Genomic DNA, 23,604 nt, shown 5'->3' with positions numbered 1-23,604 from the left:
AGTCTTAGAGAAGCTTGAAAGGGCTTAGCTTGAGAGGTTTTCAGAGGAGGATCCATAAATGAAGAAGAGCCAAGGGGAGAAATTTGGTTCAGGGAAGTTTAGTTTCATGCATTAGTCTGGTCAGGTGCAGTTTTAGGAGGGCATTTACACATTCTACCTTTCCTGAGGATTGATCCTGGGGGCAGCATGGGATATGGAGACAGTGATTTACAATCCAAAAGGTAGGGACCCCCTGGCTAATTAGGTTTCCTGAAGAAGGGCTGACAGAAGAGGAGGGGAACTGACCTTTTACCCAGTCATTGATTTCTTTCTATAACATTTTTATAATTTCATTTTACAATCAAGTCTGGTTTTGCCATCACAAATAGGTGAAAAAAAGGGGCAAATATCCTGAGTGAAATCGGAAATGGAAAACCAAAAGAATAGATTGGGGGTCAGGGGCACTGAGGAGAATCATTTTTTGGTGATCTATTAGAAACCAGCCATTTTTTACGGGGCGTCCCAGATGAGAATACATACATACATATATATATATATATATATATATATATATATATATATATATATTTTTTTTTTTTTTTTTTTTTTAATTTTCTGAGGCAGAATAAGATGGAGTAGGGAAGAGAAAATAGGGAGTATGGAGAGGTGTGATGGGGACTATTTAAGGTTTTGTGTAAGAACAGTGGTGGCCAGTCAGGGAAGGGTCTTGTCAGCAGCCTGCTGTGCTGCTACACCTGCTAATGCATTACCTTTGCCTATCAGGCTAGTTGATCCTTGGTGTCCTTTGCAATGAATGACTGCTACTGCCATCCATTTTGCAGCCTTAAGTGGGTTGTGAATGAGATGGCTGTTAATGATGGGTGTCCCTCTGGTGGTTAAAAATTTTTCCTCTTGCCAGATCACGGTATGAAAGTGAAGCATGTGAAAGGCACACTGGAGTCAGTGTACAGGTTTGCTCTCTGTCCCTGACATAAAGTAAGTGCATTGGTTACAGATATTAATTCAGCCTATTGGGAGGTGGTTTGGGGAGGTAAGGCACCTGGTTGTATAATCTAGCTATTAGATATTGTGGCATATCCTGCTTTAGGATGAGGATTTCTGAAGGAACTTCCATCAATAAACCATGAAGGGGCATTGCGTAAAGGAATATCTAAGATATGGGAAAAGTGGGAAATATGAGATCTAGAAGGTCAAGATGAGTGAGAGGGAAGAGGGTCTGAGTTACCTGAGAGAAGAGGTAGAAGGGTGGCTGGGTTAATGGTTTACAGTGATGGAAAGATATCAGTGGATTGTCTACAAAGAAAGCATGTATTTGTTGGAGTCTGAATTGGGGGAGGGATAGGACACAGAGATGGCCATTTGGTTCCTTTAGGTTATGAGAGGAAAGGACAGTAATATGTTGATGTAGAGTTAATTTGTTGGCCTCTGAGGCTAAAAGGGCCGCAGCTCCAAGTGCATTTAGACAAAGGGGGCCAGCCTTGAATTGCTGAGTCTAATTATTTTGCGAGATAAGCCACTGCCTTGGGGAAATTTCCAAACATCTTACATAGGAGGCCCAAGGCTATGTTCTGGACTGCGAAGACATATAGAGAAAAAAAATGGTTATTGTGGGTCTGAAAGACCCAAAGCGGGGGCCTGTAGGAGGGCCTGCTTTAACTTTTGGAAGGAGTATTAATGGGAAGAGAAGGTTGTGTGGCTCAGAAAGGTCACTGTGAGAAGCAGATAGGAGGGCTTACAATAAAGCCAAAGTTAGGAAACCAGAGGTGGAAATAATCTGCTACCCCAGAAAAGAGAGAAATTCCTATTTGGTAGTAGGGTCAAGAAGGTCCTCCATGAGTTGTTTACAGGCAGTGGGAATGACTCAAAACTGAGGAGTGAAAGTGAGGGAAGGCGCAGCAGCCTCATTTATTTAGAAAATTTAAAAGGAGGCTAATGTATTTGATAGAAAGTTCATGGGAGGGACTACAGAAAAGTAGATCATCTATATACTGCAGAAAGAGACTAGGGAGAGGTTAAGATTAGTTAGGTCATGACATAAGGCCTGGCTGAACAAGTGGGGCTGTCTCTAAAGCCCTGAAGAAGGACGTGCAGGTCAGCTGGGTATCAAAATGAGTATCAGGGTCCATCCACATAAAAGCAAATAGATCTTAAGAAGAAGGATCTAATGGGATAGTGAAGAAGGCATCTTTAAGATCAAGCACTGAGGATTGAGTTGTAATTGAGGGAATATGAGAGAGCAGGGTGCAAGGGTTAGGGATTTCAGGATAAATTGTGACGGCAGCCTGATTAATCAGACAGAGGTCCTGGACTAGTCAGAAGTACCATGAGTTTTTTGACAGCCAGGATTGGGGTGCTATGAGGGGAGTTGATGGGTCAAGGACTGTTAGCCTTGAGAAGACAAGAAATGATGGATTGGAGACCTCAAAGGCTGTGGGCCTGAGGAGATATTGGGATTATCACAAGGAGGAGGCAGGTTCTTCGAGGGAAATCTTAACAGAAGTGTGGTGGGTGGTCACAGGGGGCTTGGAGGTATCCCATGCTGTGAATGACACCTTAGGGAGGAGCACTGACAGAGATGTTAGAGGGGAAGGAAGAGCATCTGGTCAGTTTAAGAGGATAAAGGAAGCAGAGGAGTGTGGGTAGTTATGGTGGTTTTGTTGGAAATTAAAAGAATGGAAGCATTGAGTTTGGTTAGGATGTCCCCACCAGGGTTGGGAATTGGGGTACAATTAGGAAGGTGTGAGAGAATAGAGTGTCAAATAGGTTATAGAATAAAGGACCTGTTTGTCCAGGGGTACTAGGTTTTCTGCCAATGCCAACAATAGAAGTGGAGGAATATTAGAGGGGACAGGAAAATTCTGGTAGCACTGAAAGATTTGCTCTCATGTCCAGTAAGAAAGAGATAGGCTTACCAGATACTGACAGCATTACCCTGAGCTCAGACTGAGTGATGGTAGTCAGGGTGATGAGTCCAGGTGGCCATCAGTCTTCTGCTGATAGGCTGTCCACTGTCGGGTGGAGGATGTTTGCCAACCTGGGTTTTGTGTCCAGAGACCTGTGGGAATTGGAAGTGATCAAATGAGAGGGAAGAGTCTTGCTGAGTGCATTCCAATTTCCAGTGTCCCTTTAGTAGCAGACAGGGCATGGCCCAGGCAGAGGTTTAGGGTTAGGGCATACATTGACCCAGTGTCCCTGTTTACCACATTTGAAGTATGTTTGTAAGGTCCTTGGGACCCTCGTCTGAGTGTATCTGCCAGCATTTGGTATTTAGCTTGATCTCGTTTGAGTTTTTGTGTTTTTCATTCCTTTTCTCTGTTTTGTATAGCTTAAAGGCTGATTTAACAAGTTTATGTTGAAGGGTCTGTGTCCCTTCTCCAGTTTTTGTAGTTTTTTTCTGATATCTGAGGCACACTAGGAGATGAAATGTAAATGAAGATAGAATCTGCCATCTTCTGAGTTAGTGTTAAGGTTAGTATATTTAATCATTTCTTTCTGAGGTGCAAGAGAAAGAGGGCAAGGTTTTCATCATTGCCTTGGGTGATTTCATTAATCTTTTCATGGTTGACTACCTTTAGGGCAGCCTTTTCCATGCCTGTCAGTATGCAGGTGAAACCAGAATTCAAGACAGGCAGTTAGTGTAAAATAGGCGATCTGGTGGGATGGAGAAAATGGAGGCCAATTTGAGTTGAAACCAACCTTGGGAGATTGGAATGTTCATGTCTCCAGAGCCCTCTGATACCACCACTTCCAAAAAGGTTGTTAATGGAGCAACTCCTGAGCAGACAGGGAGCTGCTAATCAATGCCTCTAAGCTGCTGCTCCATTCCTGCCTAGCACTCTACCTTGGTCCTTCCAGTCCACTTGCTAACCCCCAACATCTCCCAGTCACTATGCAGGTTGAAGGGAAATGAACAAGATAAGGGAGAAGAACACAGGAGAACAAAGGAAACTTTAATCTATAAAAGGGCAGGGCCCTCTCACTTCTTGGGATACCAGAATACCAGCTATGACCCTCTTCTCCCTCCCAGGAGGAGTCTGTGTTACTACTCTTAAATAAAACCTGCTTTATATGCTTGCCTCAGTATGCTTCTCTAATGCTCAAACTTCAACATTTGAGGAAGCAGAACTTGTCACTGATAACTAGAGGTATCACGGGTAATTAGGTGACCTAACTTACTCTGTCAGCAGAATTGCTCTGATCTAGTTAGGGTCACTGTGGGGGAACTGCTGTGGTACCAATGGGGATTTGGGTGGTGGAAGGTGTCTGAATGGGCCTCAGCTGATGACAAGATGCGATCCTTATCCTCAGGAGAAAGAAAGGAAGAAAGGATGGCATAAATGTCACACCAGGTGAGGTCATAGGACTGGGTAATGTGTAAGAATTCTTTTCAAAATGTGGTGGGGTTTGAAGCAAAAGAGCCTAATGTTTTTCTAGCTAACGTCCATTTAATGGGACATGGACACATATAATACCTTCTGCTCCTGCCATCTCATGGAGGGGAGGGACCTTGGAGGGAGCAGAAGTGTTCACTGGGGGAATCCCATGGGTGTGAGTGTGGTGCAGGGGAAAAAGGGGTGAAGGTGGGGGAGGAGGGGAATAAGAGGTAGTTGATTCTGAGACTGAGGGGGAAGTGGTTCATCTGCAGGGTCAAAATCAATGGCTAAGGAAGAAGTTAAGGAAGCAGAGTTAGCTGAGGGAACTGAGGGAGGGGTGCATCTCAACAGATACAGAAAGAGCGTTGGACAAACTCACATTCATGTTTAAAACACTAGAAAGACTAAGGATAGAAGAAACTCACGTCAGCATTGTAACCCAAAACCATCATCATATGGAGAAAAACTGAAACATCTCCTCTAAAAATGGGAACAAGACAGGATGCCCACTTTCACCACTCCTATTCAACATAGCCCGTGAAACTATGCAGAGCAATCAGGCAAGAGAAGAAAATTAAAGAGATACAAATAGGAAAAGAAGAGCTCAAATTATCTCTGTTTGCTGATGACATGATCCTCTATTTAGAAGACTCAAACACCACCAGAAGACTTCTAGCACTGATAAACAAATTTAGTAAAGTGTAGCAGGATACAAGATCAGCATACAAAAATCAATCACTTTTCCATACTCCAATGACAAACTCACTGAAAATAAAATTACAAAAACTATTTCACTAACAATAACCTCAAAAGAAATTAAATACTTTGGGATTCATCTAACATAGTATGTTAAGGGCTGCTATAATGAAAACTATAGAACACTGAAGAAATCAATGAAGGAGAGCTTAGAAGATGCAAAGACCTAGGCAGAATTAATATTCTTAAAATGATCACAAATCAAAAGCATTACACAGACTTAAAGCAATTCCCACCAAAATATCTAAGACATTCTTCACAGAAGTAGCAAAAAAATATAAAATTTATTTAGGAGAATATGCAAAGCAATCCTGAACAAAAAGAGTGATTCTGGCAGCATCGTAATACCAGACCTCAAAATATGCTACAGAGTTATAGCAACAAAAATATATGATACTGGCACCAAACCAGACATGAAGACCAATGGAATGGAATAGAAGATACAGAGATAAACCCACATAACTACAATTATCTAATACTAAACAAATGTGCCAAAAACATTTGTTGGAGAAAAGAGACTTTTAAGCAAATGGTAGTGAGAAAACTGAAAACCCATATGTAAAAGAATGAAACTTAACCTCATTGCTCACCCTGCTTTAAAGTCAACTCAATGTGGATCAAAAACTTAAGAATCATACCAGAAAATCTGCAACTACTAGAACAAAGTAAAGGCTAACATTCCAACAAGTTGGCACAGGAAACAATTTTCTTAACAAGACTCCAAAAACTCAAGTAATAAAATAAAAAATCAGTAAGTGGAATGTCTTCAAATTAAAAAGCTTCTGAACAGCGAAGGAAATAATTAAAGGCATGAAGAGAGAGCCTACAGAATGGGAGAAAATTTTTGCCACCTACTCCTCAGAGAGAGCATTAATATCTAGAATATGTAAAGAACTCAAAAAACTTGACACACAAAAATATCCAAATAAGCCAATTAATACATGGGCAAAAGAACTAAATAGTTCTCAAAAGAAGAAATACAATTGATAAACAAATATATTTAAAAAAATGTTCAATGCCTCTGGCAATCAAGGAAATGCAAATCAAAACTACACTAAGATTTCATCTTGCTCTGCTCAGAATGGCAATTATCAAGAAAGAAATAATAAAAAAGCATTGGCAAAAATGTGGGGGGAAATGTATACTCATTTATTATTAGTGGGAATGAAAATTAGTACACCCACTGTGGAAAGCAGTATGGAGATTTCTCAAAAAAATAAGAATGAAATCACCATATGATCCAACTATCCCACTCCTCAGTATACATCCAAAATATCTAAATTTAGCAAACTTTAGGGATACAGTCACATCAATTTGCATAGTAACACAATATCCAATCTAAAGAACCAACCAAGGTGTCCTTCAACAGATGAATGGATAAAGAAAATGTGGTATATGCAGAAGGGAGTATTACTCAGTCACAAAGAAGAATGAAATTATGTCATTTGCACATAAATGGATGGAACTGGATACTGTCATGCTAAGTGAAATATGCCAGACTTGGAAAGTCAATGGTCAAGTATTTTCTCTTATGCATAAGGGAGTCCAAAATAAGCGGGAAAAAGAAAGAGAGAAAGGGGAAGGGGTGCATCCACCAAAATAGAAGAGAGACTGGTGGACCAGATGAAGGGGCCTGTTGGGGAGGGAGAAGGGATGAGAAAGGGAAGAACAGCAGAATGAACCAGACCTACCTTTTCCAAGTCCTTATATGAAATGCCACGGTGAATCTCATCATATGTGTATCCGAAAGACACTAAATAAAAAAGAAAAAAAGTGAATAACAGAAACATCAGTAGAGGAGAAGAAAGAATGGACAGGGAGAAGGTGAGGGAAAGGGAAAATATTGTAGACTGAATAATTAAATTATATTGCACTCTGTCCAAATGAATCCTAATATTATGCATAACTAAAAAGAGCCAATTTTTTAAAAGATGCAAAAAGAAAGAAAGAAAGAAAACTGGAGAGAGGCCTGCCTCAACTACTACTGTCCAAATAGTAACAGGTTGGTATTTTTCTTTCTTTGTCCTGCTTATTTCACAGAATATAAATACCAATTGGTTTTCACTGTGGAATCTGAAAAGCTGATCTCACAAAAGTAAGGCACAGATAGATGGTCACCAGAACCCTGGGTGGGGAAGGAAAAAATAGGGAAAGTCTGATGGACAACTACAAAATTACAGTTAGGAGAAGTAACGTTTTGTATTGTATTGAACAGCAGAGTTGTTGCAGATAACAATAATGTTACAAAACTTTACACCAAAAATACAAAGAACCCAATCAATAAATGGGCCAAGGAACTGGACAGACACTTTACAGAAGAAGACACACAGGCAATTAATAAATATATGAAAAGGTGTTCAACATCTCCACTAATTAGGGAAATGCAAACTCCAATATTAAAACAACTCCAAGATTTCATCTTACTCCAATTAGAATGACTATTATCAAGAACACAAACAATAATAGATGTTGGCATGGATGTGGGGGAAAAGGCACACTTTTACATTGCTGGTGGAGTTGCAAATTGGTGCAGCCATTCTGGAAAGCAATATGGAGAATCCTCAGAAAACTTGGAATGGACCCACCTTTTGACCCAGTTATCCCACTCCTCGGTTTATACCCAAAGGACTTAAAATCAGCAAACTACAGTAACACAGCCTCATCAATGTTTATAGCAGCTCAGTTCACAATAACTAGATTGTGGAACCAACCTAGATGCCCTTCAACAGGTGAATGGAGAAAGAAACTCTGGTATATATACACAATGGAATACTATTCAGCCATAAAGAAGAATAATATTTTGGCATTTGCAAATAAGTGAATGGATTTGGAGAATATCATGCTACGTGAAATAAGCCAAGCCCAAGGCAATGAGAGGAAGAGGGGTATGAAAAATGGTGGAATGAGACAGACATCATTACCCTGTGTACATGTATGATCACACAAATGGTATGAATCTACATCGTGTACAACCATAGAAATGAAATGATGTACCCTATTTGTGTACAATGAATCAAAATGCAGTCTGTAAAAAAAATTAAAAGATAAATAAATTTTAAAAAATAAGTAAAATAGCTAGAAGGGAGGATTTTGATTACTCTCAGCACAAATAAATGAGCAATATTTAAAGTGATGGATATACAATTACTCTGATTTGATTACTACATGATGTCCACATGCATAGAAATTTCACATTATACTCCATAAGTATATACAGATATCATGTCAATTAAAGTGCAATAAAAATAAATGGGATGGATTCAAACTAAAAAGCTTCTTCTCAGCAAAGAAAACTATCAATAACGTGAAGAGAGAGCTTAGAGAATGGAACAAACATGAAAAAATGTTCATCACCTCTAGCAATTAGAGAAATGCAAATCAAAACCACTATAAGATTTCTTCTCACTCCAGTCATAATGGCAATTATCAAGAATACAAGCAACAAGGAATGTTAACAAGGATCTGGGGGAAAAGGTTCATGCATACATTGCTGGTGGGACTGCAACTTGGTCAGCCACTGTGGAAAGCAGTATGCAGATTCCTTAGAAAATTTGGAATGGAACCACCATTTGACCCAGCTATTCCACTCCTCAGTTTATACCCAAGGGGCTTAAAATCAACATACTACAGCGACACAGCCACATCAATGTTTATAGCAGCTCAACTCACAGTAGGTAAACTATGGAACCAACCTAGATGCCCTTCAGCTGATGAATGGATAAATAAAATGTGGTACATATACACAATGTAGTATTACTCAATCTTAGAGAAGAATGAAATTATGGCATTTGCATGTAAATGAATGCAGCTGGAGAATATCATGCTAAGAGATATAAACCAAACCCAAAAAACAAAGACCAAATGTCTTCTCTGATAAGCAAATGATGATACATAATGTGGGGCTTAGGGAAGAGTGAAGGAACTTTGGATTGGGCAGAAGTGAGTGAGGGGACGGGAGGGGTACAAGGGAGGGAAGGAAGGACAGTGGAATGAAACAAACATTATTACCCTATATATATGTATGCTTACCCTACTAGTGTGACTCTGCACCATGTACAGCCAGAGTAATGAGAAGTTGTGCTCCATGTGTGTACAATGTGTCAAAATGCATTCTGCTGTCATGTATAACTAATTAGGATTTTTTTAAAAAAGTATAGTGATATAAATACAACCAGAAAAAATGCAATAAAACGTTAAAAACCTTAAAAAAATTCTAATGTTAAGATGTTAAGAAAAAACAGAGAAGCAAGTATAAGCCAGAGCTAGGAGAACAAAAGTGGAGGGAATGACTCCAATTAATGCTTTAAACCATTACAAGAAACACAATCAATTGGGTTGAGGATACAATACTGGTTATTAGAGTAACAGCTATCAAATCAAGATGAAGAGTGATAGACATACAATCCAAGTTAGCATTAGAGCTATTTAAAGTAAATCATGTTAAGGTGAAAAGAATTCTTACTGAGTATTGATTTGGATTTTATCAGGATTGAGACCTTTTGAAGAGGTCCATCATTCTTTGGCTTTAGATCCCTCTGTGTTGGGGCACAGGAGCCACCTTCCGGTTGCTATGGACCTCCTACCTGCCAGTTCTCATTTTTCCGCCCAGAGTCCTGAAGCTTGGGAATTATAACGTTGTATCTGCTGGCTGTTTCTGTCATGTGCAGGAGCTCAGGACACAGGGCACTGTGTTGTCATGAATCAGAGTACCTGCTTTCCTCTACAGGATATTCTCGAAGTGGCATGTGGTTGTGAATTCTCAGTGGTCTCCGTTTCCCGTGGCTAACGCAGCTCACTGGAATTCTGTCACTACTTCTGAGTAAAGACTCAGCTGCCTCACCTAGGTTCAAGTTTCCACTGCCCCAGGTTATGAACCATGGGCACCACTTCCCTCTGGTGACTCTGACCGAGTCAGCCAGCGTCCAAACACTCACCAGCTCTGGCCAAAAGTCCATCCAGGAGCCGCAGCTCCCTGCTTTTCCAGACTCCGGCAGCTTCCCACTTTCACCAACCTCCCATGGACTACAGTTGCCACTCAGGTACCATCCATTTACACTTCCTGGGACTCGGGCAACTTCCTTCCATGACTGGTTTCCCACCGGCTACTGCCAAAATCCAGAGACAGTCCCTCTATATTGTTGGGGTTACAGTTTCCTGCTGTGGAGGGCCTCTTGGCAGAGCAGCAATTCAGACATCACCCTTTCCTTTGCCTGGGACCAAAACTACCTTTCCACGTGGCTTTGAGCTCCTGCTTCCAACTTCCAGAATTGCCAGTAATAGTTAGGTAAAATGAGAAACCCCAAGATAATGTGGCCTGGGGAAAAGGAAGTGAAAAAGAAGGCCATGCTCTGAGGCCTTCATCGCCCAAGACAAATGTTTTCCAGGTGCCTGTTGCCAACAGGAGGAGGTGTTTTATCACCCCTAAAATAACAGTCTCTAGGAGGTGTTAATCTCCTTCAAAGTAAATCCTCTCCAGACACTGCCCACAGACCCCTGACCCAAAAAAGTCCAAATTCCTTAGTGCCCAAAAAAACTGGTATGCTCACTAGACCACCCTTCAAAATAACTTACATAAACCCAGTTCGGTGGTTCACTTTCCACCAGGCAAGTGGGTCCACTGGCACCATTTCATTCCTGCATCCCCCTGTTCCAGTGAGAAACTTTGTTCCTAAATAAGCAGCCGAGATGATCTGTGAGGTTTGCATCCTTCCTGGTCTTTTTGCACTCACAGCCAGCATCTCCTAAGTTTCTGCCTAGGCTCCCACATGGGCTGTGCAAAGTACTGGATTAGGCTAGCAGTTCCCACGACATGGAGGCTCCACACCAATCTCCTTGTTCCTTGGGGGGCGGGGGAGGGCTCACAACTTTTGGATAGTAGCTATAACTCTACAAGTTCTTTCTAGATGGATTCTTAAAGCGATCCCACCACAAGTTTACTAATTCTGGTTCAATCCCACACAAAACTCCACTCACTGTGGATCCTTAGGCACTAGAACAGAGACCCTGTGACTACTGGAAGAAAAAGTAGGCCCAAATCTTCACCCTGTCAGCCTTGGGACTGACTTCCTTAACAAGACCCCTAAAGTGCAAGAAGTTAAATCAAGAATCAATAAATGGAATGAACTCAAACTAAAAAACTTCTTTTCAGCAAAAGAAACAATCAATAACCTGGAGAGCCTACAGAGTGGGAGAAAACCTTTACCACATGCACCTCAGATAAAGCAGTAATCCCTGATCACTTTGCAATGACCCCACTGCTCCTGTTGCCTTTTAATTTGATCTACTTTTCTTTCCAGCTCTTGTTAAGGGGTGAACTTATGTGCTTTTCCTCTCCTGCTCTGTTTCCCTTCCCTCATTCCCCCACCCTGTACTGGATTGGGACTTAGGGAATTCTGCCCTTATATTTTACTCCAGTAACCAAATTTCAAGTCAGACTGTGTAACATTGGAGCTTGGAGCAATTATTCTGTCACCCTCCTCTCAGTTCATGTTCCCTCACTGCATCCTCTCTGTGTTGTGGAGAGACCTGGGATCACTACCTAGCTCCATTCTGTCACTTTATATCTCCCCTCCTTCTGTGTCTGAAATTTGTAGAAACATTTTTTCCAGTATTTCCTTTCAGAGTAACCTATAATATTTGTGAGTATAATATCACTTCAATCATTTCTGGAAATACTAAAGGGAATATGTTTAAGTTTTCTGGTTTCCTAAATTAACTGTTTCCTGAGCAGATATTTAGTAGTTGTTCTTCTTAGTTCTCCATACCATTAACAAATATCTGGTGAGTTTTAGTTATCCAATCAAATTTGTGAATGAGAATTATTTCTGGATAGTGTACTAAAGTCTCTGGGTCCTCTGCAATGAATGACTGGATGAATGCTGAGCCCTGGCTATGGAAAGAGGACAGAAGAATGTAGCCAGGAACTTGCTTTCAGAAAGTGAGGGTCTGTGTCCATTTTGGTAGCTAGAATCTGAATGGTCTTTGAAGCCAGTGTTCATATTGACATCCCATCCCTCAAGAGAGGACCTACACCCACAGTGTACTAAAACCAAGATTATCTCTAACTACTGCATGGAGGTGGAATGCCCATCTGGGAATTCTTTGAGCTTGACCCAGCTCTAGGCTTTTTGGAATTAACAACCCCATCCTGTCCCCTACAGACCACTCTTACCCACTGCCTTCTCTACCCAATTTCCCTAAAAACTCTTTTCTCAGAGGGGTTTTCAAAGTTCTTTGGAGAGAACACAGTTTGCAATAGTTCCTTCCTCCACTCTATTGTTTTTGAGAGTTGTTTACATCTTTCTGAAATTCCTCATTCTCTTTGGTCTAGTGATGACAATAGGAATATCATTCAGTGCTGCCAAGATTAAAGTGTGAACTGAGATGTCAGCCACTCGAATCAGAATTGCTATTCATCATTTAAATGCTCTCAAGTGTTGCCTAATTTAATAAATACTTACTGTTCCCCTTTTAAGTAGCTGATGACATGTACCTCCTCTAGGTCTCATCATTCACTCACATTTTACTCCAGTCCACAAAAGTCCATTGCAAGTGCCATTTCCAAAGTCACGGAGGTCCTTCTTGCCACTCAAGTCATGAACACATGTAAGTCCACATCTTTCTTGACTCATCTGCAACCTTTGATAGTGTAACTGTCATTTCTTTCTTTAAATGGTCTCATCCCTCAACTTCTCTCATAAAAAACATCCCAGATAAAAAACATCTCCTACCTCTATAGTAGTATTTTCTCATCTGCTCTCATATTCTTCCTCAGGAACTTTTAAAATTCTCCTCCCTCTTTTTTTACTGCTGTTTCTTTGTTTTGTTGTTTCGTTTTAATTCTATCCACTCTTTGAGACATTCACTCAGTGCTTCCAATTCTCTGATGACTCTTAGATATGTATCTTTAGTCTAAATCTCATTCTTGGGCATATTAAACTACTGTTTGGATTCCCATTAACTTCTTGAATTCAGCTCATCTAAAACTGAACTTATCACTTTGGATCATTAAATGTATTTTGTTTGGTTTACTATTTTATCAAATAGACTACCAGTATCCAAGGCAAAACATCTTCCCTCATTTTCCAACACATTTACCTTCTTAATATTTCATAAACCCTCCTGCTTCCTTCTATTCCAACTGAGTAGTACTTAGTTGGTTTCATACTCAGCATCTACTTCCTCTTCATTCTTCCTATTGAATAGAATTCTAGTGTTCACCCTTCTCCATGAAGCTCTTTTGCACCTCAGAGGAAATTGAGCTCAACCCCAACTCGAGGAGCTAACTTGATTGGCCCAGAATAAACCCACTCTGCTGGGCAGTGGTCAGGGGAGGAGCAAGCCTTGATTATTCTTTGGATAATAAGAGCTGGGGAGAGGCAATCAGAGAATTCTGACATGTATGACATTTCTCACTCTTCTGGAAAGATTTCAAGAAATGACCTTATAACTTCCTCTGGAAATCTAAGCTCCAATTTTAGATGGAAATATGTCACAATAATTGCCAAAAGTTTTCATCAGGAATAAAGTGCACTTATTGGGCAAATATCTATTATGTACAGAGCACTATGTGGGACTATCCCAGATTGGAAGAAACATCAAAGAGAACGGTCATTCTTACTGCTTTCCTGACCCCAAGTTCCACTTACCTTGGGAAGTTCTTGATTTTATTAGCAATCATCATATCACTAAAATGAAACCAAGATTTAAAAAATACATAGACAGGCATAGTGGCACACACCTATAATCCCAGCAACTCAGGAAGCTGAGGCAGGAGGACAGTCTTGTCCCAAATTAAAATATAAAAAGTGCTGGGGATGTAGCTCAGTGGTTAAGTGCCCCTGGGTTCAAACCCTAGTAAAATAAATAATAAAAAAATTACAGAAATATAACATGAATGTAGTTTGTTTTACACTAAATTATGTGTACATTACTAGGAAAATTAATTCCTCTATCCTAATAAAGGCAAACTGTGATCAAACAGGCCAATAGTATTTTAAATATACCAATCCCATGCTCCTAACATTAGAAGTTCCAAAACATTAAAAGTTGGAGTTTATGTATTTCCTTCATTTTGAGCAGCATACAGGAAAGTACTTGATCTTAACCGAAAGACAGATACCTAAAGCATTGCACGTGCAATTCTTACTCTCCTAGATCACAGCAGACAGGTGAAGGGCAATCAAAGAACAGGAGTAGGAGTGGCAATACTGAGAGGAAGTGAACAAATATTGTCTCGAACACGGCTTAATTACTCGGTGACTTTGGGTAACCGACTTTCTCTTCTCAGAGCCTATTTGTTCATCTTTAAGATAGGATTAAGAATGGTGATTAAGAATATAGGTCCTGACAAATACTGAAGTTCTTTAGAGTAAAATGATCACATCTGGTATTTGCACTAAATTATTTCAGGGAAAAGATGACATACCTAGATAAGTGGAGATCAATAGATGAAACAAGAGCAACTACAAGTTAGTAACTATTGAAGAGGGTTCGTTGGGTACATGGGAATTCAAACTTTGTATGTATTGGAAGCCTTGCAAAATAAAAAAATAAGTAAATATTCAACACTTAAAATATCAATAGTTTCTGGAGTTAGACTGGATTTTATTTCTAGTTCTTCTGTTTGCAAGATTTATGACTTTAAGTATGTTATACAGTCTCTCTAAATTTGTTTCCCCCTATGTAAAAGGAATATATCAGTAATACATGCCTAGCTTTTTTATAATAATTAAATGGAATGAAATAAACATTGTGCTCAAAGTATAATGCCTAGAAAGAATTAATTACCCAGAAAATGTTATTCACTGGGCACAGTGGCACATGACTCTAATTCCAGTGACTCAGGAGACTGACGGTTGCAAGCTCCCAGCCAACCTGGGCAACTTAGTGAGACCCCGTGTCAAAATAAAAAGTAAAAAGGGATGGTGACATAAATTAGTGACAAAGTGCCCCTGGATTCAATTCCCAGTACTATAAAACAGTCATTTAAAAAAGAAACATTATTTTTCCTCCCCCAAACTAAGATTCTCTTGCCAGATTTTACTAGTATTGATTGTATCCATTCCTTCTTTCTCTGGCAGTTGCTTTCTTACTAGCCTGGCCTCTATCATTTGACTTTGCATAGGTGCTTCTTACTAGCCTGGCCTCTATCATTTGACTTTGCATGGGTGCTTCAATCACCATGCTGAAAATTCATTCCTTTATCATTTTCTAGGCCCAAGTTTTGAGTATAAAACTGCACAGTATCCCCTCCTGCCTTTGAGTTATTAAGATTTGTTCAGAATTATGCTGTTCAGTCCATGACTGTTGTCTACCTATCCTCATTTGGGAACTTGCTGACCCTTTGTAGCCCCCACGTAACAACTCTCCAAACTTCTCACAATAACTGTTTCAAACATTTTCCACTTCTTTACCATCTTCTCAACATTTTTTTCTCTTGACAAAAATAAAGTGAAGTGTATATGGGGGGGGGGGGGGAGAATCAAACTTATTCTAAGGAGATGATCTTGCTCCCACCTTATTGAAATCAAAGCACCACAAATACCCTACCATCTATTTTCTAGAAGAGGGCTCAATATCCCCTAAACTTGAGATACATATCCGACTGCTTTCTTGGCCTCTCCAGTTGGATATAAATGGCATTTATGAAATATCCTATATAATTACTAATTTTCCAAATGGGTTCTATTGCCTTTTCTGTTCCTTGGGAAAAGAGACCAACCCAACAATTAACTACCTTCAAGGCAAAATTCCTCTTCTTTCCCCTTGTCCTGCTCTTCCTCTAGTTCTTGCTAATTCAATACATGGGTCAATGACTGTTCTGTGACTACTAAATTTTCAACATGTCCCAACTGCACATACATGCATGATGAGCAGGTTCTTGATGCAAGGGGACTTTTTGAGAAGCCCAAGGAGAGAAATTAAGAAGTATAGCAACAAACATCTGGCAACATGCTGTAAAGATATTCCTGTGGAGCTGGAGTCTGCTTGGTACTGGAGGTTATGCTAGGGATCCAGTAAAAGTGAGGAAAAAGGATTTTGAGTGGCATATGTCAAGAATTGAGGATTTGAGATTTTTTTTCCTATTTGCAAATAAATCCTGCCACAGTTTAAAGGATGCTGGCAGAAGAAAACAGACTCTGGGGTCAGAGACAAAGAACACTTTTTTTCATAAGAATAACAGTAGCGAATATAAGAGAATTTGCCTAAAAGTCAATTCCCATGGACAATGGGAAAACTAATTCTTAGCAGTGAACTGTATCATAATAAAGGACTATGAACTTAACAGGCTTTAATTTTTAGTAATGATCAGTAAGTCTGTCTCTTCTTTCCTTAAGAAAGAGGCATTGCCTTCTAAAGTTGTTCACTCTATATTCTTTTAAAAATAATCTAGAACATATGCAGACTTCTTGCAAAAGGGTAAAACCATAAAGATCTATGGAAAAATGTAGCACAACAGTGTATTGGAAGTAACCTATAAAATTACTAAAATATGAGTATGTACCCTAGCTCCCATCTTTTGCTCTAGGGGAAGAGATTGTGTTTTTTTCTTCTCTGAATGTCCCAACAATAATTAGTTAAATGTAAACAATTAATCTGTGAATTCTGACACTCTATGCACATGCACACACACGTACATACACACCTCAAAAAAAGAAAACAACTTAATCTCAGGCTACACAAAAGATAGCAAGCTGATTACCTCAGAAAAGGGAAGGACCTTATTCTTATATCTCAGAATGACAAACAGTATCTGGCACCTAGTAGGACCTCAGAATATATTAGTTTAATTTATACTTGAATGAGGTCTAGACTAAGAGAAATAGTCGTCTCTTTCTTACTGCTCAGACCAAATCTAGAGTACTGTGTTTAGTTGGATGAATCATTCAAAATGTAGATTTTTAATCTGTGAAACTACAAAAGTTTCTAAATGCTGAAAGCCCAGGAAATTCATAACATGAAAAAAAATTAAGATACAAATAAATATGGCTTCACATATGTTAGGCTTACAGTGAAGATCTCCAGAAATGAAAAAGAAATTGGCCAAGAGCCCCAACCTCCTCTGCCTGAATCCCACGTTCCTGTCAGGATCCCTCATTCCATTTCTCACTGCCATGATCACTGTGCTCCCAAGGACTTGCTCCTTCCCTTCACAACACTGGCGACCTGCCAAAACTGCTTCCTTGCATCTGAGACAAACTTCAGCTTTTAAAAAGTGTTCAAATGACTAAGAAAAAAAAAAAAAAAAAAAAAAAAAAAAAAACAACTTTGTGCAGATTACAGTTTGTTCCTACACTGTTAATTCTGAGGGTCCCAGGCTACTCAAGCTAGCAACACTCTACTCCCTGATACCTTCAGTTCCCAGCTCCCTGCCTGTCCTCACCAGCTGAGCAGTTCCATTTCTTTGAAGGGAGCTTTTGATACAGTCTTGGCCTCTTCTTAAGGTCATGACCATGTTACTAACCTCCTTAAACCTGCTGCCTTTTCATTCCATTCTAGCCAATTATTCAGTATAGTCAAAAATATTTATTGAATTCTATTTCATGCAAAGCACTGTCCTAGGCATTGAAGATATAACCAAGACCAAATAAACACAGAAATACATTTTCCTAATGATCTGTTTTGTGTCCTAGAAAGCATAAAAAAAAAAAAAAAACAATGTTAAGTATTGCTTTGGACTTTTTTTTTTTTTAAACATGTGTAAGTATACACTTGTGTGCACTTGAGTAACAATGTGAAATTATACTTCTTATTAAGGACTGAGGCTTAAATTTTTGCAGACCAGTAAAGAAGAAAGTGCAGAGAGTAAATGAGGGTTGAAATACCAAATGGGATGATCACAGAAAACCTCACAGAGAAGATGACATTTCAGGAAAGACCAAAATGTTGAGCCATGTGAGTACTAAAGGAAACATAATCCAGCAGAGGAAATAGCAAGTGAGAATGGGCAGAAAGAGGTGAGAGTTAAGTCCACAAAGGTGACTGGGAGGTAGAGCATGTGGCCTTGTAAACCACCATCAGGACTCTGGATTTTGATAAAGGATTTTGGTGGAATAGTGAATGGCATTTTACTAAAGTTTGTAGATTGTATACTCACAACATCGATGTTGATTTTCTGACTTTGATTATTGCATTATGATTACATAGGGCAATGTCTTTTCTGAGGACATATACTGAAGTATGTAGGGATAAATGAACATATCTGCAATTTGTTCTCCATACTATAGAAAAGAGCATGACATATAAACATCAAGAGAGGATGATAAAGCAAATTAGTAATTGTTCATTAGGGTGAAAGGTGTACAGAAATTCTTTACTGTTTTTACAAATTTTCTTTTAAGTCTGAAGGACTAAGTAAAATGGTGACTTATAGTGTAGGAAGAAAGATATTCCATTTGTGAGTGTCAACAGCCAACAGCTTTCCTCTGCTCCTGCCTCTGGCAGCCCCTTACTCTGCTCTCAACCATGGAAGCATTACCACTGCTGTTCTTTGGCCTCATCATCTCTATTTCTCTTGAGGCATATATTTCTGAATCTCATAGACTTAGAATTGCCTTTTTAAGATAATAATTTCTATAGCTTGAATTATATCCCCCAAAATTCACATGCTAAAGTCTTAACTCATAGGGTATTCTGACTGTGACCTTATTTGGAGATGAAGTCTTTACAGAGGTAACAAAGTATTAAGGTTTAGATATCAGCTATTCCCCAAAAGCTTGTGTGAGACAATACAAGAGAGTTTAGAGGCAAAATGATTGGGTTATGAGGCTTAACTTAATCTGCGTGTTAATCCCCTAATAGGGTTTAACTGAATCATGACTAGAGAAAGATAGGGTATGACTAGGCCCCTCTCCCTCTCCCTCTCCCCATCTCCTTCCAGGTGCCATGTTTCCAGCTGCTTTCTTCTACCACACTCTTTTTCCATGATGTTCTGCGTCACTTTGGACCCCAAAGAATGGAGTCAGTCATCTTTGGACTAAGACCTCTGAAACCATGAAACTCCAAATAAACTTTTGCTTGAAAATGTTCTTGTCCGTTCTTTAAGTCACGGTGGCAAAAAAGCTGACTAAAATACCAAGATACTATATGCAGTCATTAAGGGAGACCCTTATCCAATATAAATGAAGAAAAAAGGGAGAAGTTTGGCCACAGAAATATGCGAAGGGAAAGATAGCATTTTACAAGTCAAGGAGTGAGGCCAAGAACAGATGCTTCCTTCACAGCCTCTTAGACAACCCAGTCTACAAATCCTTTTGGACTCTTGGTCTCTGGAATTGTGAGACAGTGCATGTCTTTGGTCTAAGCCATCCATTCTGGGATGCTTTATTACAGAAGCCCTAGAAAACTAATAATCCTTTAACCTGACTCAGTAAACATATAGAATCCCATCATGACTTAAAGTAGAAAATAGAATTGACTACTATGGACACCTGAGAATCATAGATATTTGTGTTCAAAATTGTCATAAAAATTTAATAAATTAAAATATAATGCTGACTGACTACAGCATGTTCATGCTACTCCAGAGTATAATACCAGATAGCTATTTTTTTTGTGTGTCATGGAAACAAAAGCATTGTACTGAGAGTCAGGAGTCCTCAGTTCTGGCTCCATCCCTACCAGTGTCCATTTTGGACTTTAGCAAGTACCTTAAACTCTGGTTTCAGTTTCTTATGAGGTATAAGGATCTGGAGGTTGGAAAAGATAAACCAAATCCAATCCACTTCTATCCTAAGCATTATATATATCAAAAATATTTAAAATACATAAGGTGGCTAAAGCACATCAATACATGCATACTAGCTTTATTCATGCTTACATTAAAAGTTGTAACTAAAGCTTTATAAAGAGTCAAGGACTGAGTTTTCTACATAAAATTTATTACTGTATTCACAACAAAAAAGGTCAGGTATCTCCCTGGATCCTCCCTAAATAACAGGTACATTTTAATAAAATTCTTTTGGAAATGATGGAATGGTGTCACCATATCAAGTTGGTACATATTTTTACCTATGTAGGGTCTCATAACTTCCCTAATTTATATTATGTTATAATATTATATCTTGGGAGGACTGTTTGTTAACATAGAGCAGTCTCCATCTCTTAAAGTGCCAAGTACCACAGTATGTATTATTGAAAACTTCACTGTCCCTATGCTTTGTTTCCTTAACATGAAAGGTAATTTTTATCTTTTTAAGATTTTCCTGTAATTTCCAGATATTCTTCAATAAACCTGTGTAACTTTTATGGATGGAAGGAAACTTTCATTGAATACATTATATATAGATGTGTTAAGCTAAAATATTCTAAAAACATGAGCTAATATCTAGTTGATAGGATCTGAAATATAAAGAAGAGTATATTTCTAAAATCAAAATAAGGACTGCCAGGTGTAGTGGTGCCTGTTATCCTAGTGGCTCAGGATGCTGAGGCAGAATTGTGAGTTCAAAGCCAACCTCAGCAGCTTAGTGAGGCCCTGAGCAACTTAGCAAGACCCTGCCTCAAAAATGAAAAACAGAGACTGACCACAGACCGCTAGTGGAGAACCAGCTGCCTGCTGTTGCCTGGAAGTTCACTGTCACAGTACCTGCAGGTTTGATTACACATGGCTGCCGCCATTTTGAGACAACAGCCAGGCCCTGTAGGACCCCTGGCCAGACTGACTGAGCCCTGTCTCCAGGATCACTCAGCCCGACTGATCACTCCCTGCCTTTGGACCCTCACATCAACTGATTGCTCCCTGCTGCCAGGACCCCCAGACCAACTGACTGCGCCCTATCCCCGGGAACCCAGACCGACTGATTGCACCAGGCCTCGAGGATCCCACAACCACACCAAACACACTGGACCTCCAGGACCCCTGCTGGACCAACTGCATCCTATCTACAGGACCTCCAGCTGACCACGTCCACCCCTGAGCTGCAACTCCCCATTTGCCAACACATTTCGAAGCCAGAGTGGCCATCTTGGATAATCCTGGAAGCCTGAGCTCCGATCTTTGGTTGGGGCAAATCCCATCCTGAGATGCCTGCTGGAGGCTTGAAGCTCATTGTCAGGTACTTCTCATGCATCAGGCTACTGAACACTGGGAGGTTTCATTAGTATATGACTGATATACAGTAGATTTTCTTTTTTCTCCTTTTTAAAAAAATTTAAGTATTTCTTTACTTTCCTTGCTTTCTTTTCCTTTTGTTTACCTGTTCCCTCAGAGTCTCTTTCTCCCTTTTTTGCATGCCAACATCTGATTTCTTTGATTACACTCTCACCCTTTCTGTTTTCTAGAACTTCTGTATATTCTTTTCTTATCCCATTAACAGCCACATTCTACTTCCCTCTGCATCTTCTTTGTCCTCCATTAGAAACTGCAGACCTTATTGCAAACCTGTTTGTTTTACCAAAGATAACATTTGAACTCATTTTGTTTATTATGACAATTTTGTTATTGTCCCCATAGGGGCTATTTGGTCTAGGATTCCATAGTGTCTGATTTGGGCACTGCTAATATTGATCTCCCCTTAAAGAAAGGGTTTTGGAAACCTATGGGGCCACTATAAGCCTATAGGGGGAAATCTTCAATAACGCAGATCTGCACTGCTAGAGGGGAAGATATATGAACAACATGAAAAAACAAGGGAAGAAAATGATCCAAACAAATCTAGATTCTACAGTAATAGAATCCAAAGACAGTATGTTAGAAGAAATGTCAGAAAAGGACTTCAGATTATACATGATTAAGATAATTCCTGGGTTTTCAAAATGGCGGCCTAGAGGGTGGCTGCATTACGTGTTGCTCCAGAACTCAGGATTCAAGAGAGGAAATATTGAGACGCTTGGGACCAACTCAAAGTAGCCGGGTGACTCTCACCCCCTGGGGGGGCATCCCGGATGGGACGGGGGTCCCGGAACGCAGGAAACTTGGTGAAGTAGAACTGCCGGCGAGACGCCCCTCCCCCCGCTGGAGCGCCATAGAGGAGGCCGCTCGGCACAGCGCTGGGACTCGGAGCAGCCACTGGGGCTCCGGCGGCTGCCCGGGGGAGGAGTGGCGGGGAGAACTGTGTGGACTCAGGACACCGGGGCCTGCCCTGAGGAGGAGGAGAGGAGCGTGGCCACTTGGATTCGGAGAGACTGCGCCAGAGCTGCAGGCGGTTGCCAGAGGAGAAGCCGCGCGGCGAGCTGTTTGGAATCAGAACGACGCTTCTGAACACCGGGGCCTGCCCTGAGGACGAGGAGGAAGAGGAGCGGCCGCTTGGATTCGGGTGACTATACGGGAACTACAGGCGGTTGCCAGAGAAGGGGCTGCGTGGCGAGCTGTTTGGACCCTGACCACTTCTGAACCCCGGGGCCTGCCCGGAGGAGTAGGAGGAGGAGGAGAAGGAGCGCGGCGGGTCCTTTGGACTCGCAGTGACTGCATTAGCGCTCCAGGCGGCGGCTCAGAGGAGAAGGCGAGTGGTGAGTTGTTTGGTCTTAAAGTGACAGCTCCTGAACACAGGGGGGCTGCCTGGAGGAGAAGCGTGGTGGGACGCTTGGTCTTGAGGGACCACACCAGAGCTCCGGGCGGTTGCCCAGAGGACCCGTGCAGCGGGTCACGTGGATTCAGAGCCACTCAGAGGGACTGCTCCTGAACACCCGGGGGGTTATCTGGAGAAGGAGGAGGAACGGGCAGGGTCACTTCGACTCGGAGTGATTGATTGCCCCGGGCTACGGGTGGTTGGTGGGAGGAGGAGGCACGAAGTGAGTTTCTTGGACTCCTAGTGACCGCACCGGCATACTGGGCGGCTGTCTGGAGGAAGAGGCCTGTGGCGGGTCTCTGGGACTCAGAGCGATTGTTCGGGGCCACAGGTGGCTGCTCAGAGGAGGGGCCACGCAGCCAGGCGATTAGGTGCAGAACAGGGTCCCAGGATCTAGGAGGCTTCTGGGTGGAAGAGCCGCACAGAGACAGGCTTAGGGCGGAGCGAAGGTTCCAGGCCTATGGGCAAATTCTCTGAGGAGGGGCAGCCTAAGGAGATTCATCTGCGAAGGGTGAGGCTCCCAGGCCCAGGAGGTAGGGCCGGGCCCCTGGAAACTTTGCAGAGGAAGGCAGCCCAGCCCAGGCAGTAGCTGTAAATTGAGGGGAACCTCTAGGAGGAAACTGACCAGCGAGACCTCCCCACCGGGTGAGTCTTCCCTGCTGGGTGAGGTTTCCCACAAGGACGGTAAAACCAGAGGCTCAGGCCCAAACAGGCCTTGCCTCAGCCCACAGCCTAGGTCCCCTTTGGATGACCATTGGTCAACAAGTGGAGGCACCTCTGCCCACTAGCAGGGAATATACCCCAGCTGAAGGCCACCACTCCTAGAGAGGCAGCTTCCTTGTGGAGCACCGCATTATCGACCTCCTCCAAGACTTCAGCCTACTGAAGGCTAAGAGGGGATATATATAGAAATCTTCAGGGTCATTGTAAATCAACAGAGGAAATCTGCAATATCTCACCGGTCC

The 23,604-nt window shown here is 41.1% G+C and overlaps 1 protein-coding gene across 1 annotated transcript in view; it reads left to right on the top strand.

Moving 5' to 3' along the window:
* SULT1C2 (sulfotransferase family 1C member 2) overlaps positions 1-19,142 on the top strand; it is a 50,153-nt gene extending 31,011 nt beyond the window's left edge. Inside the window, exon 8 of the mRNA XM_079110276.1 lies at positions 19,012-19,142. The gene's annotated coding sequence lies outside the window, so the exon portion shown is untranslated. The remainder of the gene's footprint in view (positions 1-19,011) is intronic.
* Positions 19,143-23,604: the final 4,462 nt, after the last annotated feature.

This window comes from Sciurus vulgaris (genome assembly GCF_902686455.1).
Source record: "Sciurus vulgaris genome assembly, chromosome: 14".
NCBI lineage: Eukaryota > Metazoa > Chordata > Mammalia > Rodentia > Sciuridae > Sciurus > Sciurus vulgaris.
The sequence above is the reverse complement of the archived record's forward strand: the minus strand, read 5'-3'. Positions and strand labels throughout refer to the sequence as shown.